This window comes from Molothrus aeneus, chromosome 31 (assembly GCF_037042795.1).
Source record: "Molothrus aeneus isolate 106 chromosome 31, BPBGC_Maene_1.0, whole genome shotgun sequence".
In the NCBI taxonomy this organism is placed as follows: Eukaryota; Metazoa; Chordata; class Aves; order Passeriformes; family Icteridae; genus Molothrus; species Molothrus aeneus.
In genome coordinates, this window is record NC_089676.1 from 3,331,266 (window position 1) to 3,353,310 (window position 22,045).

A 22,045-nucleotide genomic window follows, 5' to 3' on the forward strand; every position below is an offset into this window, starting at 1 on the left:
AGGGTTTCCCCTCAGCCTCGCCAGAGCCTTTGCCGGGCAGGGCAGTTCCGACCCATCTCCACGTTCTCGGGAACTTTGCGTCGTCCGCCTCCCTCGGCCCGACGTCGTCAGGGATCTTTCCCCCGAGGAGCTCGCCTTCACGTCCGGAGCTACGGCCACGGTCACCCGGCAGTCGGCTTCCTTCTCTAGGCTCGCCGCCCCTCTCGAGCATCCTCTTAACTGCTTCGGCAGTAACTTCTTTTGACGAGTTACATTTCATCATCACGTGCTCTCGTCCTAGGGCTTCCTTTCCTTTGGCATCATCAGCCTCTGGCTCACCTTGCACTAGGAATCTCGGGTCCCTACGGGGACAGTGCCAGGCAGTTGTCACTCGTCTCTGTGTTATGTCGTCCGTGTCCGTGTTATGTCGTCCTTGTCCGTGTTATGTCGTCCGTGTCCATCGTCTTACTTGTCATAGGCCTTTGTTACGTCTCAACGCTTTATCGGCACTATTCCGTGCCACGTAGGCCATATTCTAGTCACGTTCCTTTCCGGATATCCCTTATTCCGGCATCTTTACATTTTTACTCTTTGAGACAGGAATGTCTCAAAGGGACAAGATGTTCTCATCCATCTTCCTTCTTGCTACCGGCTTTGGTAGTGCCTTTTTTTCCACGCCATTCTCTTGGAGTTCCCGAGGGAGCGTCTTACACCCTCCTCACGTGACTGCAGGAGTTCTATAGGTTCCATCTTCTCAAAGGGTACAGGGTTCAAGAATTAATCTTCCAGAGAGCTATCTCAAGTCCTGGCTTATACTGTATGTACTTACATTGTTTGTACCTATGCTGGTTTATACTGTATGTACTTATACTGTATGTACTTACATTGTGTGTACCTGTGTTGGCTTACACTGTATGTACTTACATTGTGTGTACCTATGCTGGCTTATATTGTATGGACTTACGCTCCATGCACACTTGCACTGTATGCGTCTGCTTTTATTGTGTGTACTCATGTTGTACCACTTATGGTCGGAGCTGCCCTGCCCTGGCATGTAGTCACAGTTAGGTAGCAGAGTTATAAAAACTTTACTGTTCATCTGTCTTTAGTGGGGTTTAGGGTAGAAAATTTATCGGTCAGAGCGGGGACAAGTCCTAGCTGTCAGCCACTCCGTTGACCGCTTCCTGTCGTCTCACAGGTCCCTGAGGCTACTGATTTCCCCAGAATCTACCATTTGACGTTGAGGAGCGGCAGCCAGAAGAAGCGTGGAAGCACGTTCTTCAGCGTCTCGAGTAAGAGCCACAGGGAACGTTTAAATGGGAGGAGTGCGTGAGCGTGTGTGAGAGCGCGTGTCTGTCTGTCGGCGTCTGCTCGTCTCTGAGTGTGTGAGCGCATGCTGTGACTGGATTTAACCTTGTGTGTGTGACTTGCTTTTCAGGTTTTTCAACTCATTTGTAAATTTAGAGTAAAAAAATCCCCAGCTGGGTTTAGCCCCCCCACCCCCCCCGGCTGTTTTTTTTTTCTTTTTTTTTTCCCCCCGGCTGGGTTTTTTTTCCCGGGTCCCAGTCGGTCTGCAAGGTGATGTTCATCGCCAAAGTTTGGGCACAGACCCTCCAGGGACCGGGTATTTCTTCAGGCAGGAGGAATTTTTGGAGGCTCCAGGGAACCACGTTCCCGTGGACCAATAATTGCTGGGGTGTAATTTAGCAGTTGTGATCAGAGGGATGGTGAGTTTGTGTGTCATTTGAAGGGGGTGTTAATGGTAGATGAGTGCTGTTTTTTGTGTGCTTTTGTTGTTTTGGGTGTCCTGTAACAATAAATCCACAAGTAATGAAAATAGAAAAAGGTTATAATCTTGTGTTAATGTGTGTGTTGTGTTGTATTGCTCTGTATTGCAGTGTGAGCACAGGGTGAACTCTCTCCTCCTTGCTGTGACACCTGGGCTGGCAGGGATGACACAGTGACCTCTGGCAGCCCATGCTGCCTGTGCCATCACCTGGCACTGACGTGTTTGATGAAAATCCTTTTGCTGGGTTTTTTCTCCTGAGAAGCCTCAGAACAGAAATGGAACCAATAACAATCTGCTGGCTGTGGAGTGTGGGCTGGAGATGGTTTAGCAACAGGGGCATCTTGGATTGGTCTCCTGTGCATTGTTTCTACTTGATGACCAATCATGGTCCAGCGGTGTCGGGGCTGTGAGCAGTCCCAGGTTTTTATTATTCATTCCTTTCCAGCTTTCTGATGTCTCCTTGCTCTTTTAGTGTAGTTCTAATATCTCATTTTCTTTTAATATAATAGAGATCATAAAATATTTCAGCCTTCTGAAAGGGGGAGTCAAGATTCTCATCTCCTCCCTTGTCCTGGAGGACCCTCAAACACCACCACAATCAGCGGCCAAGCGGGTTTGTGCGAGCCCCTCAGGAACCCTCGGCCGGTCCCAAGTTGGCAGACACCAGGGGGCAGCCCCGACACGGCCAACAGCGGGGAGACACTCTCTGTGCCCCGAGGGTGCTGAGGGCACCTGGGCTGGGGAGAGACACTCTCTGTGTGTGCCCCGAGGGTACTGAGGGCACCTGGGCTGGCCGGGAGACACTCTCTGTGCCCTGAGGGCACCTGGGCTGGGGGCAGACACTCTCTGTGTGTGCCCCGAGGGTGCTGAGGGCACCTGGGCTGGGGGCAGACACTCTCTGTGCCCCGAGGGTACTGAGGGCACCTGGGCTGGGGGGGACACTCTCTGTGCCCTGAGGGTACTGAGGGCACCTGGGCTGGTTGCCTTTGCAGCACAAGAGACACCAGAGACAGCGGTAGAAGATAAAGGGCCGACTCTTAGCAGGGGTTAATCTACGGTTTTATTAGGACCCCCAAAGGAGCTCCTGCACCTCAGGGGGCTCCTGCCCAGAGCCCCGGGAGATGTGCCAAGGTTACATTTAAAGGGAGGTGGAAACCGAAAGTAGATAACATCTTACCAACCATTAAGTGACCCTAAGGGATGGATGCTGGGGGATAGACATATAGGACAGCGTATGGGGCAAGGCTTGGGGGGCTGACCCCTGGCCTCTGGCTGATCACTCGAGGACTTGGACTGAAACTTCTGCATGGGGGGGATGGGAGGCTGAGTGATTGACAGAGAGCCAGGGTGGGGGTTTGGGGATGATCTCATCCTGGGAGAGGGATAACACAGGTAAAGGGAGGGGGGTACAGTTTGGGATAAACCATTTGGGAAAAATTACTTCAAAGTATTACAAAGTATAAAAATGCACTACAGCAGGTTTGGGCAGCACCAAATAAAATGTAATTAAATGCTTTAAAAATAGAAAAATTACAAAAAAAGCCAACAAAATTAATTAAAAATAAATAATAAAAAAACCCAAACTGTAAAGTGCTGTAAAGTGCTGTACAAGTTCCATAAAATGTAGTGCCGTAATGCAAGACCCTCAAACACCACCACAATCACCAGCTTAAATTGGTCTGGGCAGCACCAAATAAAATAAAATAAAAAGCTTTAAAAATAGAAAAATTAAAAAAAAAATTAAAAAAAAAATTTAAAAAATAAATGCTTTAAAAATAGAAAAATTAGAAATAAAAAATAAAAAGAAAATTAAAAAAATAAAATGCTTTAAAAAGAGAAAAATTAAAAATAAAAATTAAATAAAAAATAAAATTTAAAAAATGCTTTAAAAATAGAAAAATTAAAAAAAATAAAATTAAATAAATAAAATAAATGCTTTAAAAATAGAAAAATTAGAAATAAAAAATAAAAATAAAATTAAAAAAATAAAATGCTTTAAAAATAGAAAAATTAAAAATAAAAATTAAATAAAAAATTAAAATTTAAAAATGCTTTAAAAATAGAAAAATTAAAAAAAAATAAAATTAAATAAATAAAATAAATGCTTTAAAAATAGAAAAATTAGAAATAAAAATTTAATACAAAACAAAATTTAAAAAATATAATAAATGCTTTAAAGATAGAAAAATTAAATATAAAAATTAAATTGAAAATTAATAAAATTAAAAGGTTTAAAAATAGAAATATTAAAAATAGAAATAAAAAATTAAATTAAAAAATAAAAAAAGGTTTCAAAATATAAAATTAAAACTAAAAATTAAATAAAAAATAAAATTAAACAATAAAAAAGCTTTGAAAATAGAAAAATTAAAAATAAAAATTAAATAAAAAAAAATTAAAAAATAAATGCTTTAAAAATAAAAAAATTAAGAATAAAAATAAATAAAAAATAAAATTTAAAAATTGAAAAACTTTGAAAATAGAAAATTTAAAAAATAAAAATTAAATAAAAAACAAAATTAAAAAATAAATGCTTTAAAAATAGAAAAAAATATAAAAATTAGAAAAAAACAAAATTAAAAAATAAATGCTTTAATAATACAAAAATAAAAATAGAAAAATAAAAAACAAAATTAAAAAATAAATGCTTTAAAAATAGAAAACTTAAAAATAAAAAAATTAAAAATAAAATTAAAAAAATAAAAAGCTTTTAAAATAGAAAAATTAAAAGTAAAAACGAATTTAAAAAATTTTAAAAAGGCTTTAAAAATAGAAAAATTAAAAATTAAATAAAAAAATTTACAAATCAAATAAATGCTTTTAAAATAGAAAAATAAACAATCAATAAAAAACAATATTAAAAAATATAATAAATGCTTTAAAAATAAAAAAATGAAATATAAAAATTAAATAAAAATTTAAAAAATAAAAAGGTTTAAAAATAGAAAATTTAAAAATAAAAATAAAAAAATTTTTAAAAAATAGTTTAAAAAGAGAAAAATTTAAAAAATTAAAAATAAAATTTAAAAAATAAAAACCTTTAATAATAGAAAAATTAAAAATAAATATAAATATTTAAAAAATAAAATAAATGCTTTCAAAAAAAAATTTAAAAAACATAATAAGGTTTAAAAATAAAAGTAAATAAAAAATAAAATTAAAAAAATACAAAGCCTTAAAAATAGAAAAATAAAAATTAAATAAAAAACAAAATTAAAAAAAAAAATGCTTTAAAAAAATAAAAATTAAATTTAAAAATTAAATTTAAAACTATTTTAAAATGAAAATAAAAAGCTTTAAAAATAGGAAAATTAAAAATAAAAACAAATAAAAAAATTGAAAAAATAAAATAAAAAGCTTTAAAAATAGAAAAATTTAAAAAACCCCAAAATTAATAAAATAAAATTAATTAAAAATACATGAAAAACAAAATAAAAACTCTAAAGTGCTGTAAAGTGCCGTAAAATTTCCATACAACGTCGTAAAAGGTGCCGTAAAGCGCGACTGTCGTGAAACTGTCGTAAAAGGTGCCGTAAATCGCGACTGTGTCGTAAAAGGTGCCGTAAAGCGCGACTGTCGTAAAAGTGCCGTAAAGCGCAACTGTCGTAAAATTGTCGTAAAAGGTGCCGTAAAGCGCGACTGTCGTAAAACTGTCGTAAAAGGTGCCGTAAAGCGCGACTGTCGTAAAACTGTCGTAAAGGTGCCGGAAAGTGCGGCTGTCGTAAAAGGTGTCGTAAAGTGCGACTGTCGTAAAACTGTCGTAAAAGGTGCCGTAAAGTGCGACTGTCGTAAAAGCATCGTTTAGGCGCGACTGTCGTAAAACTGTCGTAAAAGGTGCCGTAAAGCGCGACTGTCGTAAAAAGCTGCTGTAAAGCGCGACTGTCGTAAAAGGTCCTTTTTTTCGACAGTCGCACTTTATGACACGGCCTTTTATGGAACTTTTACAGTACTTTACAGCACTTTACGCATTTTATTTTGTTTTTTAATTATTTTTAATTAATTCTATTTTTTAAATATAATTTTTTAATTTTTTTTTTTAATTTTCCGATTTTTAAAGCTTTTTTTATCTTTTTTTTAGTTTTACTTTTTCTATTTTAAAGCATTTATTTTATTTTTAAATGTTCCTTTTTATTTAATTTTTAGTTTTAATTTTTATATTTCTAAAGCATATTTTAAATTTTTTTATTTTTATTTTTTTCTTAATTTTTACTTTTGAGTTTTTGATTTTTAAAACTTTTTTTATTATTTTTTATTTAATTTTATTTTTGATTTATCTATTTTTAAAGCTTTTTATTTTATTTTAAATTTTTTTAAATTTATAAATTTTTTTAAAGCATTTATTTTTTTAAATTTATTTTTTATTTTTTATTTTTCATTTTTTATTTATAAACTATTTATTTTATATTTTAAATTTTATTTTTTATTTCATATCTATTTTTGCTTTATCTATTTTTAAAGCATTTATTTTATTTTTTTAGTTTTTATTTAATTTTTAGTTTTGATTTTTTTATTTTTAAAGCATTTATTTTATTTTTTACTTTTTATTTAATTTTTCTTTTTGATTTTTCTATTTTTAAAGCTTTTTATGTTATTTTTTAATTTTATTTTTTATTTAATTTTTTGTTTTAATTTTTTTATTTTTAAAGCATTTATTTTATTTTTTTAATTTTATTTTTTATTTCATTTTTATTTTTTGCTTTTTCGATTTTTAAAGCTTTTTTATTTTTTAATTTTATTTTAATTTAATTTTTTGTTTTAATTTTTTTATTTTTAAATCATTTATTTTCTTTTTTAATTTTATTTTTTATTTCATTTTTATTTTTTGCTTTTTCGATTTTTAATGCTTTTTAAATAATTATTATTTATTTAATTTTTAGTTTTTATTTTTTATTTTTAAAGCTTTTTTTAACTTTTTATTTAATTTTTATTTTTGATCTTTCTATTTTTAAAGCATTTTAAAAATTTTTTTATTTAATTTTTTATTTCATTTGTAGTTTTAATTTTTTATTTTTGAACTATTTATTTTATTTTTCAAATATTATATTTTATTTCATTTTTATTTTTTGCTTTTTCTATTTTTAAAGCATTTATTTTATTTTTTACTTTTATTTTTTATTTAATTTTTAGTTTTGATTTTTTTATTTTTAAAGCATTTTTTAATGTTGTTTTAATTTAATCTTTATTTTTGATCTTTCTATTTTTAAAGCTTTTTTAATTTTTTTTAATTTTCAGTTTTAATTTTTTTTATTTTTAAACATTTATTTTATTTTTTAATTTTATTTTTTATTTCATTTTTAATTTTAATTTTTTATTTTTGAACTATTTATTTTATTTTTATTTTTTTATTTCATTTTTATTTTTTGCTTTTTCTATTTTTAAAGCATTTATTTTATTTTTTTAATTTTCCTTTTTATTTAAATTTTAGTTTTGATTTTTTTATTTTTAAAACATTTTTTATTATTTTTTATTTAATTTTTATTTTTGATCTTTCTATTTTTAAAGCTTTTTTCATTTTTAAACATTTATTTTATTTAATTTTATTTTTTAATTTTATTTTTTATTTATTTTTAGTTTTGATTTATTTTTAAAGCATTTTTTTTAATTTTATTTTTTATTTAATTTTTTAGTTTTGATTTTTTTATTTTTAAAGCATTTCTTTTATTTTTTTAATTTCATTTTTATTTCATTCTTAGTTTTAATTTTTCTATTTTTAAAGCATTTCTTTTATTTTTTAAATTTTTTTTAATTTTTAGTTTTAATTTTTCTGTTTTTAAAGCTTTTTATTTTTTTAATTTTCTTTTTTTTTATTTTCCCATTTTTAAAGCATTTATTTTATTTTTTTAATTTAATTTTTATTTCTTTTTTATTTTTAATTTCTCTATTTATAAAGCTTTTTATTTTATTTTATTTGGTGCTGCCCAGACCAACTCAAGCTGGTGATTGTGGTGGTGTTTGAGGGTCTTGCAGTTACCCCGATTAATAGGTAGAGATGATGTTTGGAGGCCACAGTGTTACAGGTAGGGGTTAAACTGTTTTTTAGGGTCTTTCAGGTGATTTTTCAGGGATTTTTAGGGATATTTTAGGGGTTTTTTTACAGGAGTTTTTTAGGAATTCTCTGGAAATGTTTAGGATACCTTTAGGGCTTTTTCAGGGCTTTAAAAATAATTTTTAGGGTGTTTTAATGACTGTCTTACGGGGCGCCCCAGCCACCCAAGGCACCCCGTGCTGGCGCCGCGGCGCTCCAGCCCAGCCTCCCGTCAGGGCCACCCGTGGTCGCTTCCCCTCTCCTGCCGCCGCCGCTGCATGGTGGGCCGAGCCGCGCCTTCCCCACCGTACCCTCCCGCTTCAGAGCTGCTGGATGGCACGGCTCCGCCGCCTCCTGCAGCCACGGGCGTCCTGGCGTTCCCTTCCACGGCCGCAGCCGCAGCCCCGTTCCTGTTCCTGCAGCTCCGCCGCCTCCCGCACGCCCCGGCCCACCCGGCGCCATGATGACTGCCCGCGCTGCCGGAGTGATGGAACCCACGCATGCGCCGTTGCTACAACCCCCGCACCAGCGATATCACTCTGCGCCGACTCATCAAACCACAGCGCTGCTTCCGGGATCAGCCGCACGCATGCGCAGTTCTATCTCCACGGCCCCGCCGCCACCCCCCGCTGCGTTTGCCGCAGCTTTGGTACAGCCCGGTCTCGGTTCCGAGCCGCTGCGTGCCGCTGTCCAGCCACAGCCGGCATCCCTGTGCCCTGTCACGCCACTTCTGCCGCCACTGCGTCTATACACGGCACCACAGCAGGCGAAAACTGCAGCGCCTTGCGTGTATCCTTCCGCGTCTCTCCCTCTGCCGGGCACCGAGAGATCCCTCTGCAGCGCGTAACCCTGAGCAACCGATACCTGGTGTGCCTCTGCGCTTTCGCCTTCCACACTCCTAGCACCCAGTGGGACTACTTTGTGTCACGATTCGTCTGCACAGCCACATCCATGCACACAAACCGTGCGACGAGGAGGAGGAGGAGGTTGGAATATGACAGCTGCTTTAATAAATACAGGACAGAGAGAGAATTATTTTGCCCCTGCAAATGCCAGCCCTTTGATCCCAACACAAAAGAATTTTGAAAAAGAACTGTTCCCAAATAGCTCCAGAGTCCCCTCAGTGTTTGGGACAGATTTCTCGACCCACAAATAGACAGTAAACCCTGAAAATTTGCCAGCATTAATGCCAAAATTAGAAAACTCACAAAAATCTTTTGATAATTTTCACCTAACAGACTGGTGTGAAAAACATCAATCACTTGCTTTTCAAATTTTTGAAAGTTTAATAGTAATAAAATGGTTATAAAAATAGTCATACAATTAGAGTAATAATAATTTGGACAATTTGAATTAGGACAATATGAGACAACAAAAACAAAGAGTTACGGACGTCCGGGTACCTTTTTCTGGGCAGCACGAGCCTGAAAAAGGACCCCCGTTAACAAAGGATTAACCCTTAAAAGCAATAGCCTGTTGCAGAGTCATACACTTCATACATGGTGCATAAATTCCATTCAAACACAGGATTCTGTCTGCTCATCATCCACTTCTTCCTTCTAATCCTAACAGCGCCTTGGAGGCAGGAAGAAGTTTGTTTCTTCTGATAAGAGGGCAATATATATAAATTCTTTTTCTCTGAAAGATCCAGGTGTCCTGTGGCCGCTACCTTGCTGCAAGTCCTTTCTTTAAAAAAAGTATCTTACATAGCATCGTTTCTATTTTAACAGTTTTTATAACCTAAAACTATATTTAACACACTACTTAAGAGAATGAATACAGCATTCCTTTCTAACACAACACATATAATATTCATTTTAATATTTCCAAAAAGCCAATCATAAAATACCTGCATTTGTCAATATCCCCACTCTTATTCTTTGTAAATCCTTTGGCTTGAGCAATATTTCTTATCTACTTGCATCTTCTGGACAATGCTGGCAAAATAAAACAGGGGATTACCCAAGGAAGAAATATAAAAATAGTTGCAACACATAAAATGAAAGATCTTAATTTCTTCTAATACATTACCCTACCAGCTAGGTTTTAACATTGTTTTCTAATTTTTGGACCGGTACCTTGGTTATTATATGCATATATATTTTTTTCTTCTTTGATTTCTTTTGCTTTTTCTAGAACGACTTTTCTGTGCTCATCAATTTTCAACAATTTGATATATTAAACTTTCCACAAACACCCCCTTCTTTGGCCAATAAATAGTGTAAAGCCAACCTATTCTGATACCCGACAGTTTTTGTTTGGCTTAGCTGACTTTATATTAACTCCAATGCCTGGGCAGCTCCATTTGCTATCATTTCTATAACTGCTTGGAGTCTTGTAATACGACTCAATAGATAATTTGGAGTCAATACAGAGTTAAGTTGCTGTGCTGGTTTTACCTTTTCGTTTATTATTTGTTTTTTTACCAAATCTCGAACCGTCAAGATTAAATGTAAAACAAATCCCTCTCTCTCCTTTTGGACATTCAATTCCAAATCTATTACCACTTTTTCCTAAGTTTCTTGTAATCCAATAATTTACTCCATTTTGCCTACAGGTTCTTAATTTGGATGGGTTATAACAGTGGCTGTTGACATAGGTGTGTGTAATAAAAGAGGAACTTTGGTTTCTTTCCACGTGATGCTTTCTGCAGCATTTGTGACACGATCTTGCTGGTATCCCGAAAGGGAAAAGAGAACAAATGAGTGCCAGAAACAGGAATAACAGAGATCCAGTATGGCTTATACTCCCACCTCCCAGGCCTGTGAGGTTGCAACCCACAGCAGGTGTATTTGATCTTCTCGGTGGCAAAAAACAGAGGCCAATCTGGTCGTGCCCTCTATTTCCTTCTCACTTTCTCTTAAATAATTTCCAGGCAAATTGGTTTGGACACCCTTTAACTGTGGACTCTTACCGTTCTTCAGGTATCTCTCATTCACCAGGCACTAGTAATTCCCATCCACAAAACTAAGTTATTACTTTAACACTTTTTGCAATAAGAGCATAAATGTTGTGAACTACAATACTAATTATTCTCACAATTCAAGCATTTACTTATAACCCAGCTAGCATGTCCAGTCTTGGAATGAATCAAATAAAGTTTACTGATGGAAATGGTAATTCCCCTTCTCCCCTGTACAATTCTCAGGCTAAGGTCAGAACACAAAAACAGTCTTGATCCTTCTATCTGGAGTATTCCTCCCCTAAGGAGATGTTTTATTCAGGCAAGACCAGAATAAAACCAGGCAGTGTTTGAAATCAGTGGTACAAGCGTTGTCTTAATTCTTAATTCTGTGTTGTTCTTTGTACATTTCTTGGATCATTTGCCTTTTTTGAAACTATTACTACTCAGTCCCCTTTGAGAAAACGCCAAGGGAAGAGCCCTTTTGCCAAGGGGCAGCATCTGAGCAGGCCAGGCAGCATGTGGGGTTCCAGGAGAGGGCTTTCAACTTTCCCCTTTTACTGTGCCAGTCCCTCCCCAGAGCCCCCAGACCCTCCACAGCACTCCCAGAAAGGAGAGGGGTTATTAGGAGAAAAAGGGTTTAGAAAAAAGGGAAAAAGCTTCTTTTTCCTTTATTTTTTGTGTTCAAACTGGGAGGGACTCTGCTTCCCCTGCAATTTTAGTGGTCTCAGTTGAAAGAATCCCTGCCTTTTCTATGCTGTTAGGGGTGTTAATTGACAGGGAGTCCTCATTTTCGATTATTCCCCAGTTTAAATAGAAGGGGAAAACCTTGACAATGTTTCTTATGGGTTTGAATTCAGGGTAGCCGCCCCCTTTTTGTTGTCCTGAGGCCTAAATTGAGGGAGAAGCCCAGCTATCCCTCCATAAGAATTTGAACTGAGGGAAAAATCCCTCTTTTTTCATCACTGGAGAGATTTAAAGAGAGAAGAAAACCCTTCTTTTCCCAATAATTAAGGAGAGTAAATTAAAGGGCAGAAGCTATTTATTTGCCATTGTATTAGTTTCAGTAGAGGTAGCTGCCCCATTTCCTCTTTTTAAGGGGTTCACTGGAAGGAAGCTCTGCTTTTTTCAGCATTTTAAGGGTTTAAAACTACATTTCAGGGCTCTTCTTTCTGTGCCATAGGACCAAGTACCTCAGAGCAGGGTGAGCCTGGCATGCACTTAACCCTTACACTGCCTGGGAAGCTTTTATTTTTCTTATTTTTACTTATAATGTAGATAGGCCTAATTAGAGGTCCCAAGGAGACTTAGACGATTCATATCATAAGCATTCTTCTCCACCGGGCTCAGTCACACATGAAGTACTACTTAATAGCCACTAAGGAATAATTATGTAAGGCCACAGCAAATTAGCCAATTTATCTAGTTATGCTGCCTAAACAGAAAGTTTTATTTCTTACCAGTTTCCTGCCCATTTACTCCAAGTAGTTGTTGCAAAAAACAAAGCACTGTTATTTTTCAGAAGAGTTTTCTTCTATAACAAGCCCTTTGCTCCCCTTGAATTTGAGTCAGAGGAGCCAAACAGCTGCAACTGCTCTGAGGGCTTTCATACCGGGTGGGATTCACCCCCCTCCCTTTTCCTGGGTGCCATGGGAACGAGAGGCGGGCACCATCAGGGGTATATTAACCCCAGCCTTTGCTCAGGGCCTTCATTCCCTCTCTGGGATGTGCTGGGATCAGAGCTCTCCTCTCATTTCACTCTCATTTCAGGTAAGAGGCTCTTTCAGCTTATCTCAGCTTGTTTTCAGCAGGTGTTTCTGGGCATCTAAAGCAACAGAGGCTTTGAAGATACTGTGAAGAAAACAGCATAGAATACAGGGAGTATTTAAGTTCACAGTTTTGGGTTTTGTGTTTAGGGGTGGTAAAGTGCATTTGTAATTTCCTGTTTTGTTCTTATTTTGTTTAGTATTTTTTTTAGGAAGAGCACAGCTTCCAGAGGCTCCAGGTTGTGCCAACTACAATGCTTTTTTCAGCAGATTCATCATGTCACAAGAGGAATCTGGGAATCTGCCCAGTGTCCAAGATGATGTTTGAGATTAAGGCTTCAGGTGATTTGAGGATTGTGACTAGGAGAGGGAGGGTGAGCGGGTATCCGGTTAGGAGTTATTGTTGGGGGGGTGGTTTTGAAGGCAGCAGGGTGAGAAAGGGTGTTTATTTGAGGGCCCCCCCACCCAAGGCCTTTTAGAAGCTGAGCAGAGGCATTCACATGTCTTACAGCACACAAGGTCATCCACTGCACTCACAGGAATGCCATTTAACTTTGCCTTTCTCTAACCCAGGTGTCACTCACAATAACGGCCGCAGCCTTGGAATCAGGATGAAGCTGGAGCCTGAAGGAGCCAGGCACACTCAGGAGAGGGCAAGTAGCTGACTCGCTGGGATTTGGCCCACATAACTCTGTACTCATACTTTGGTTTTGGTTTTCTTTATTGTAGCTGACCGAGAGGCTAACAGGCCATCACGGGGCCCTCTGAGGCAGACTCATTTCAGGTGCCATGTGGATCCTCATCACGGATCATCCAAAAGATAAGTCAGGGCCACGGCCTGGAGATGGGACAATGGGAGAGTAGCGGGTTGGGAGTTCCTGGGACAGATTTAAAAATTAGCAGTGGGAAAAGTAATCTCCTCCAAGGGGCCTCTTAGGACAGCTAAAGGGAGAGGCTCTAATTTTGACGGCAGCTTTCAGGCGGGCAGTGCAGAACAGTTCCGGTCCACGTCGTGTTGTCCGGTGTACCGTGTTACTAGTGTGTCTTTGGGGTCCCTTTTGCCTTTTCCCCTCGAGACCCTCACCACAAGCATAACGTGTCGTGTTTGTCGTCCCCCTGTTTGTCACGTTCCGTGTCACGGGTGTCCGCACATATTTGTGCCGGAGCCGCTCTGCCCTGCCCTGCCGCATAGCCTGCTGCAACAGGACAAGTCCCAGGGACTTGCAGTTTGTGGGGTGCTGCCAGACTCTAGATGATATTCCTAGATAGACACAAGATGTTTGGAGCTGTGAAGTTATCCTGCAGCCCTTTGACTTTTGTCCTCGCTTTCTTTCAGATGCAGAAGGATAAAATCCAGGGCAAAATCCATCCACCCATGCTGGGTGAGGCGGTTCCCCCGGGCAGGTCAGTCACCATTTGTCTCTGCAGGGAGAGTGTAAAGTGTGACTCTGTTACAGCTCTGTTCTTTTTCTTTTTAGGAAGTAAAGCTGGATATCGGCAGTCAAGATGAGGTGGGCAAGGTGAGCATTGAGTAGGGTACAGAAGCAGTTGTTAATGCTCCAGTCTCGCTTTCCAGTGCAACTCTAAGCATCCGTTCCTGTTTCTGCACTTTAGGCAATCCACTCGGAGTACGCCGAGCCCCAGTCACTGACCGGCCGACACGCCGGGCGCGCCGCTCTCCCGAGCCCTGCGGAAGAATCACGGGACTCGGCGATGGAGCTGAGCGTTCTTAGGAGCATGGTGAGTAGCAGACTTGTGGGGTTTTGGCTGAGGGGCTGCCAAGATCAGGCACTGATGTTTGGTTTTCTTTAATACAGCTGTCTGAGAGACACCAGCCCGGTGCCAGCAGGACCTTCCCGGCTGACGAGGTGGCCTTTCTTCGCACCCGAGACCGGCATCCCCAGATGTGTGAGAGATAAGTAGAGGGCCATGACCCACAGAGGGGATGAAAGCGGGGGGCTGGTTTGGGAATTACTGGGAGGGGTTTTTGAGTCCCCTTTGGAGATGGGGGGGTGTCCATGAAGCGGCCCCTTAGGCCCCATAAAAGCAAAGCCTGGCTTTGGATCACAGTGCTGAGGTGCGCAGGGCAGAGCAGTCCCTGTGTGTATTGTGTCACTTGTCTTTTGTGTATTATGTGTGTTTGGATATGTCATGTCTTTTACCTTAGGTCGTTGTGGAGCCTGTCAGAAACCCTGGCATCATTGTTAGCATCTGCGATCTCTGCATTCCTCGGCCTGGCACCCAGGCCATGGAACTTTGGACTCAGGAGCTCAGACAGGCATCAGACTCTCTTGTCTCTTTAGAAGCATCCGGTCAGATGTCTTTTCAGGTCTTGTTCTGAGCTGTATGGACAGCTGTGCCCCGCCAGGATCCATTATGGCGGACTAGGACTTGTGAGAAGGTGAGGGCAGGTAGAGGCTTCTGGCTGTAGGATTCTCGGGCATCCATCTTTGCAGTTTTTGGAATAAATCATTCGGTTAGCATCTTCTTCCTCCAGGTTTCTCTGAGCCTCATCAGCTCGCCATCCATCTTACCTCAGTCATCTAATTTTCTGTCCTTGTGCTCCTTGCAGTCATCCTTCTTGCCCAGAGATTTCTGTCCGTGTTGTGTCTCTGTTGTCTGTCACGTCCTGTCTGTCCCGTGTCACGGGTGTGTGCACACATTTGTGCCAGAGCTGCTCTGCCCTGCCGCATAGCCTGGTGTAATAGGACAAGCCCTGGGGAGTTGAAATTTGTAATGTGGGGTGCAGTTGGACTCTAGATGACATTCCTAGATTGACCTAAGGTGTTTGCAGGTTTTGAGTTATCCTGCAGGTGTTTGACATATGTTCTAACTCTCTTTCAGGTGCAGATGCATTGCATCCATGGCAGAGCCCCCCATCCTGGGTGAGGGGGTTCCCACAAGCAGGTCAGTCACCATTTGTCTGTGCAGGGGGAGTGTCAAGGGTGACCCTGTTACAGCACTGTTTTTTGTCTTTCTTTTTAGGAAGTAAATCTGGATCCCAGCAGTCAAGTTCAGGAGAGCAAGGTGATCAGTAGCATTTCTTGTTGCTGAGCTCTCAATTCCTGGGGCAAGTCTAAGCTTCCATTCTCTTTTTTGTGCTTTAGGCAATCCACTTGGAGCCTGCCAAGCCCCCGTCACCAGCCGGCCGATGCACCGGGTTCCCTGCACGTGCGAGCCCTGTTGACGCGTTACAGGACCTGGTGATGAAGCCCTGAACTCTTCTATTTAAAGTCACCAGGGTAGCCTTGGGCACCTGCCAAGGAGTTGCGGTGAGTCGGGGAAGTAGGGAGGAGGAGCGAGGGTCCGCTCAGGTTTCAGCAATGCCAAATCACCTCGTCTCCTTTTAACCCAGGCTTACCCCGTGACCATGGCATCAGCCTCGGAGCGCGGCCGAAGGGTGCGGCCCCAGGAGCCGGGCATTCTTAGGAGAACAGTGAGTCGCAGAATTGTTGGGTTTTGGCCAGTGTGCTGCAGAGATCATGCATTGATATTTGGATTTCTTTCACATAGCTGACTGAGAAACAACAGGGAGTTGTTGAACAACAGTGCCTGCAGGAACTTCCCAGATGTTGAGGCTGCCTTTTTTTGCAAATGACACGGACCTGCATCCCCAGATGTCTGAGAGATAAGTAGAGGGCTACAACCCACAGAGGGGATGAAAGCGGGGCGCAGGGTAGGGACCCACCGGGAGGGGTTTTTGAGTCTCCTTTGGAGATGGAGGTGTCCATGAAGCGGCCCCTTAGGCCCCATAAAAGCAAAGCCTGACTTTGGATCACAGTGCTGAGGTGAGCAGGGCAGAGCAGTCCCGGTGTGTATTGTGTCACTTGTCTTTTGTGTATTATGTGTGTTTGGATATGTCATGTCTTTTACCTTAGGTCGTTGTGGAGCCTGTCAGAAACCCTGGCATCATTGTTAGCATCTGTGATCTCTGCATTCCTCGGCCTGGCACCCAGGCCATAGAACTTTCGCCTCAGGAGCTCAGACAGGCATCAGACTCTCTTGTCTCTTTAGAAGCATCCGGTCGGATGTCTTTTCAGGTCTTGTTCTGAGCTGTATGGGCAGCTGTGCCCGCCAGGATCCATTATGGCGGACTAGGACTTGAAAGAACGTGAGGGCAGGTAGAGGCTTCTAGCCGTAGGATTCTCAGGCATCCATCTTTGCAGTTTTTGGAATAAATCATTCGGTTAGCATCTTCTTCCTAATGGTTTCTCTGAGCCTCGTCAGCTCGCCATCCATCTTACCTCAGTCATCTAATTTTCTGTCCTTGTGCTCCTTGCAGTCATCCTTCTTGCCCAGAGATTTCTGTCCGTGTTGTGTCTCTGTTGTCTGTCACGTCCTGTCTGTCCCGTGTCACGGGTGTGTGCACACATTTGTGCCGGAGCTGCTCTGCCCTGCCGCATAGCCTGGTGTAATAGGACAAGTCCCGGGAAGTTGAAATTTGTAATGTGGGGTGTAGTTGGACTCTAGATGCCATTCCTAGATTGACCTAAGGTGTTTGCAGGTTTTGAGTTATCCTGCAGGTGTTTGACATATGTTCTAACTCTCTTTCAGGTGCAGATGCATTGCATCCATGGCAGAGCCCCCCATCCTGGGTGAGGGGGTTCCCACAAGCAGGTCAGTCACCATTTGTTTCTGCAGGGGGAGTGTTAAGTGTGGTCCTGTTACAGCTTTTTTTTTTTTGTCTTTATTTTTAGGAAGTATAGCTGGATCCCAGAAATCAAGTTCAGGAGAGCAAGGTGATCAGTAGCATTTCTTGTTGCTGAGCTCTCAATTGCTGGGGCACGTCTCAGTCTCCATTCTCGTTTTTGTGCCTTAGGCCATCCGCTCGGAGCACGCCAAGCTCCCATCCCCAGCAGCTGATGGACCGGGTTTGCCGCTCTCGCCAGCCCTGAGTTCTGGGTCAGGAGCTGCCGAGGAGCTGCGGTGAGTAGGGGAAGTAGGGAGGAGGAGCGAGGGTCCCCTCAGGTTTGAGCCATGCCAAATCACCTCATCTCCTCTTAGCCCAGACACCCCCTGTGACGACGGCCTCGGTCTCCGAGCGTGCCCGACGCGTGCGACCCGAGCAGCTGAGCGTTCTTAGGAGAATGGTGAGTAGCAGACTTGTGGGGTTTTGGTCGCGGGGCTGCCGAGATCAGGCACTGATGTTTGGTTTTCTTTAATACAGCTGTCTAAGAGACACCAGCCTGGTGCCAGCAGGACCTTCCCGGCTGATGAGGTGGCCTTTCTTTGCACCCGAGACCGGCATCCACAGGAGTGCGAGAGATAAGTAGAGGGCCACGACCCACAGAGGGGATGAAAGCGGGGGGCTGGTTTGGGAATTACTGGGAGGGGGTTTGAGTCCCCTTTGCAGATGGGGCTGTCCATGAAGCGGCCCCTTAGGCCCCATAAAAGCAAAGCCTGGCTTTGGATCACAGTGCTGAGGTGAGCAGGGCAGAGCAGTCCCGGTGTGTATCGTGTCACTTGTCTTTTGTGTATTATGTGTGTTTGGATATGTCATGTCTTTTACCTTAGGTCTTGGAGGGGCCTGTCAGAAACCCTGGCATCATTGTTAGCATCTGTGCTTTCTGCATTCCTCGGCCTGGCACCCAGGCCATAGAACTTTGGCCTCAGGAGCTCAGACAGGCATCAGACTCTCTTGTCTCTTTAGAAGCATCCGGTCAGCTGTCTTTTCAGGTCTTGTTCTGAGCTGTATGGACAGCTCTGCCCCGCCAGGATCCATTATGGCAGACTAGGACTTGTGAGAAGGTGAGGGCAGGTAGAGGCTTCTGGCCGTAGGATTCTCGGGCATCCATCTTTGCAGTTCTTGGAATAAATCATTCGGTTAGCATCTTCTTCCTCCAGGTTTCTCTGAGCCTCATCAGCTCACCATCGGTCTCCCCTCAGTCATCTCCTTTTGCATTCTCTCAGTCCTCGCAGCCATTTTCCTTGCCAGGAGATTTCTGTCCGTGTTGTGTCCCCGTTGTCTGTCACGTCCTGTCTGTCCCGTGTCACGGGTGTCTGCACACACATTTGTGCCGGAGCTGCTCTGCCCTGCCGCATAGCCTGGTGCAATAGGAGAAGTCCCGGGGACTTGAAGTTTATAATGTGGGGTGTAGTTGGACACAAGATATCTGGAGCTCTTAAGTTACCCTGCAACAGTTTGACTTTTGTCCTAACTTTCTTTCAGATGCAGAAGGATAAAATCCAGGGCAGAGCCCCCCATCCCGGGTGTGGGGAGTGCCCCGAGCATGTGAGTCCATGTTTGTTTCTGCAGAGGAAGCATAAATGGTGGCCGTTACAGCATTGTTCATTGTCTCTCTTTTTAGGAGGTCAAGGCCGAGAGCAGCAGTCAAGGCCGAGTGGGCAAGGTGAGCATTGAATAGCGTACAGAAGCAGTTGTTATTGCTGAGGTCTCAGTTTTGGTGCAGCTCTAAGCATCTCCTCTTGTTTTTTTATTTTAGGTGGTCCACTTGCCATCTCTCCTGGCCGAGCACGCCTATGCCAGGTGGGTGAGAGCTTAAGGTATCAGTGTGGCATCCTTGTCAGATTTGGGAGGTTGTGTTTTCACAGTATGTCAGCATGCTTTTCTGCTTTGTTTCTTTGCAGGTGCTGTCGCTGCCCTAGGCACGCCAAGGAACAGAGGAGGGCAGGTGAGTCGGAGTTTAGGCAGGCTGACCCATAGGTGAGCGTTACACAGCAGCATGCTAAGCGTGTCCCTTTTCTCTTTGCAGGTATCTTCCGGGCACCCTTCGGAGTCAAATCAAGATTTGAGGTGAGCCGGGGCAGCGGTGCAGAGGAGTCCCGGGGATTACTGTTTTTGAGGGCAATAGTCAGTTTTTCTGTTTTGTCTTAGGTACCCTGAGGAGGCTCGTAGCCCAAGCTTGGAAACGGCAGCACCGAGGCACACACGGAGAGCATCTCAATGTCCATGTCCGACCGAGGATGGATTTTGTCCGCTCCTCTTCCAAAAGCTAAGTGTCGGGGCCAGTGGTTGGGAGAAGGGGAATAGCAGGAGAAGGGGAATCACAGGAGGCAATTTGATGTCAGCTTAGCGGAGAGGTCTGTAGCGGGGTGGGCTCTCTGGAAGTAAAGGGAGAGGGTTTCCCCTCAGCCTCGCCAAGAGCCTTTGCCGGGCAGGGCAGTTCCGACCCATCTCCACATTCTCGGGAACTTTGCGTCGTCCGCCTCCCTCGACTCGACGTCGTCACGGATCTTTCCCCCGAGGAGCTCGCCTTCAGGTCCGGAGCTACGGCCATGGTCACCCGGCAGTCGGCTTCCTTCTCTAGGCTCGCCGCCCCTCTCGAGCATCCTCTTAACTGCTTCGGCAGTAACTTCTTTTGACGAGTTACATTTCATCATCACGTGCTCTCGTCCTAGGGCTTCCTTTCCTTTGGCATCATCAGCCTCTGGCTCACCTTGCACTAGGAATCTCGGGTCCCTACGGGGACAGTGCCAGGCAGTTGTCACTCGTCTCTGTGTCATGTCGTCCGTGTCTGTGTTATGTAGTCCGTGTCCATCGTCTTACGTGTCACAGGCCTTTGTTACATCTCAACGCTTTATCGGCACTATTCCGTGCCACGTAGGCCATATTCTAGTCACGTTCCTTTCCGGATATCCCTTATTCCGGCATCTTTACATTTTTACTCTTTGAGACAGGAATGTCTCAAAGGGACAAGATGTTCTCATCCATCTTCCTTCTCGCTACCGGCTTTGGTAGTGCCTTTTTTTCCACGCCATTCTCTTGGAGTTCCCGAGGGAGCGTCTTACACCCTCCTCACGTGACTGCAGGAGTTCTATAGGTTCCATCTTCTCAAAGGGTACAGGGTTCAAGAATTAATCTTCCAGAGAGCTATCTCAAGTCCTGGCTTATACTGTATGTACTTACATTGTTTGTACCTATGCTGGTTTATACTGTATGTACTTATACTGTATGTACTTACATTGCGTTTACCTATGTTGGCTTACACTGTATGTACTTACATTGTGTGTACCTATGCTGGCTTATATTGTATGGACTTACAGTCCATGCACACTTGCACTGTATGCATCTGCTTTTATTGTGTGTACTCATGTTGTACCACTTATGGTCGGAGCTGCCCTGCCCTGGCATGTAGTCACAGTTAGGTAGCAGAGTTATAAAAACTTTACTGTTCATCTGTCTTTAGTGGGGTTTAGGGTAGAAAATTTATCGGTCAGAGCGGGGACAAGTCCTAGCTGTCAGCCACTCGTTGACCGCTTCCTGTCGTCTCACAGGTCCGTGAGGCTACTGATTTCCCCAGAATCTACCATTTGACATCGAGGAGCGGCAGCCAGAAGAAACGTGGAAGCACGTTCTTCAGCGTCTCGAGTAAGAGCCACAGGGAACGTTTAAATGGGAGGAGTGCGTGAGCGTGTGTGAGAGCACGTGTCTGTCTGTCGGCGTCTGCTCGTCTCTGCGTGTGTGAGCGCATGCTGTGACTGGATTTAACCTTGTGTGTGTGACTTGCTTTTCAGGTTTTTCAACTCATTTGTAAATTTAGAGTAAAAAATCCCCAGCTGGGTTTAGCCCCCCACCCCCCCCCGGCTGTTTTTTTTTTCTTTTTTTTTTCCCCCCGGCTGGGTTTTTTTTCCCGGGTCCCAGTCGGTCTGCGAGGCGACGTTCATCGCCAAAGTTTGGGCACAGACCTTCCAGGGACCGGGTATTTCTTCAGGCAGGTGGAATTTTTGGAGGCTCCAGGGAACCACGTTCCTGAGGCCCAGTGATTGCTGGGGTGTAATTTAGCAGTTGTGATCAGAGGGATGGTGAGTTTGTGTGTCATTTGAAGGGGGTGTTAATGGTAGATGAGTGCTGTTTTTTGTGTGCTTTTGTTGTTTTGGGTGTCCTGTAACAATAAATCCACAAGTAATGAAAATAGAAAAAGGTTATCATCTTGTGTTAATGTGTGTGTTTTGTTGTATTGCTCTGTATTGCAGGGTGAGCACAGGGTGAACTCTCTCCTCCTTGCTGTGACACCTGGGCTGGCAGGGATGACACAGTGACCTCTGGCAGCCCATGCTGCCTGTGCCATCACCTGGCACTGACGTGTTTGATGAAAATCCTTTTGCTGGGTTTTTTCTCCTGAGAAGCCTCAGAACAGAAATGGAACCAATAACAATCTGCTGGCTGTGGAGTGTGGGCTGGAGATGGTTTAGCAACAGGGGCATCTTGGATTGGTCTCCTGTGCATTGTTTCTACTTGATGACCAATCATGGTCCAGCGGTGTCGGGGCTGTGAGCAGTCCCAGGTTTTTATTATTCATTCCTTTCCAGCTTTCTGATCTCTCCTTGCTCTTTTAGTGTAGTTCTAATATCTCATTTTCTTTTAATATAATAGAGATCATAAAATAATATTTCAGCCTTCTGAAAGGGGGAGTCAAGATTCTCATCTCCTCCCTTGTCCTGGGGACCCTCAAACACCACCACAATCAGCGGCCAAGCGGGTTTGTGCGAGCCCCTCAGGAACCCTCGGCCGGTCCCAAGTTGGCAGACACCGGGGGGGCAGCCCCGACACGGCCAAGAGCGGGGAGACACTGTCTGTGCCCCGAGGGTGCTGAGGGCACCTGGGCTGGGGGGAGACACTCTCT

At 42.3% G+C, this 22,045-nt stretch overlaps 2 long non-coding RNA genes across 2 annotated transcripts; both read left to right on the forward strand.

Moving 5' to 3' along the window:
- Positions 1 to 1,186: 1,186 nt before the first annotated feature.
- LOC136568283 (uncharacterized) lies at positions 1,187 to 2,216 on the forward strand. Its single transcript, XR_010785194.1, has 2 exons — positions 1,187 to 1,271; positions 1,878 to 2,216. It is a non-coding gene; the product is annotated as an uncharacterized lncRNA (long non-coding RNA).
- A 17,121-nt stretch (positions 2,217 to 19,337) lies between these two features.
- Positions 19,338 to 21,734, forward strand: LOC136568282 (uncharacterized). Its single transcript, XR_010785193.1, has 2 exons — positions 19,338 to 20,790; positions 21,396 to 21,734. It is a non-coding gene; the product is annotated as an uncharacterized lncRNA (long non-coding RNA).
- The last annotated feature ends 311 nt before the right edge of the window (positions 21,735 to 22,045 follow it).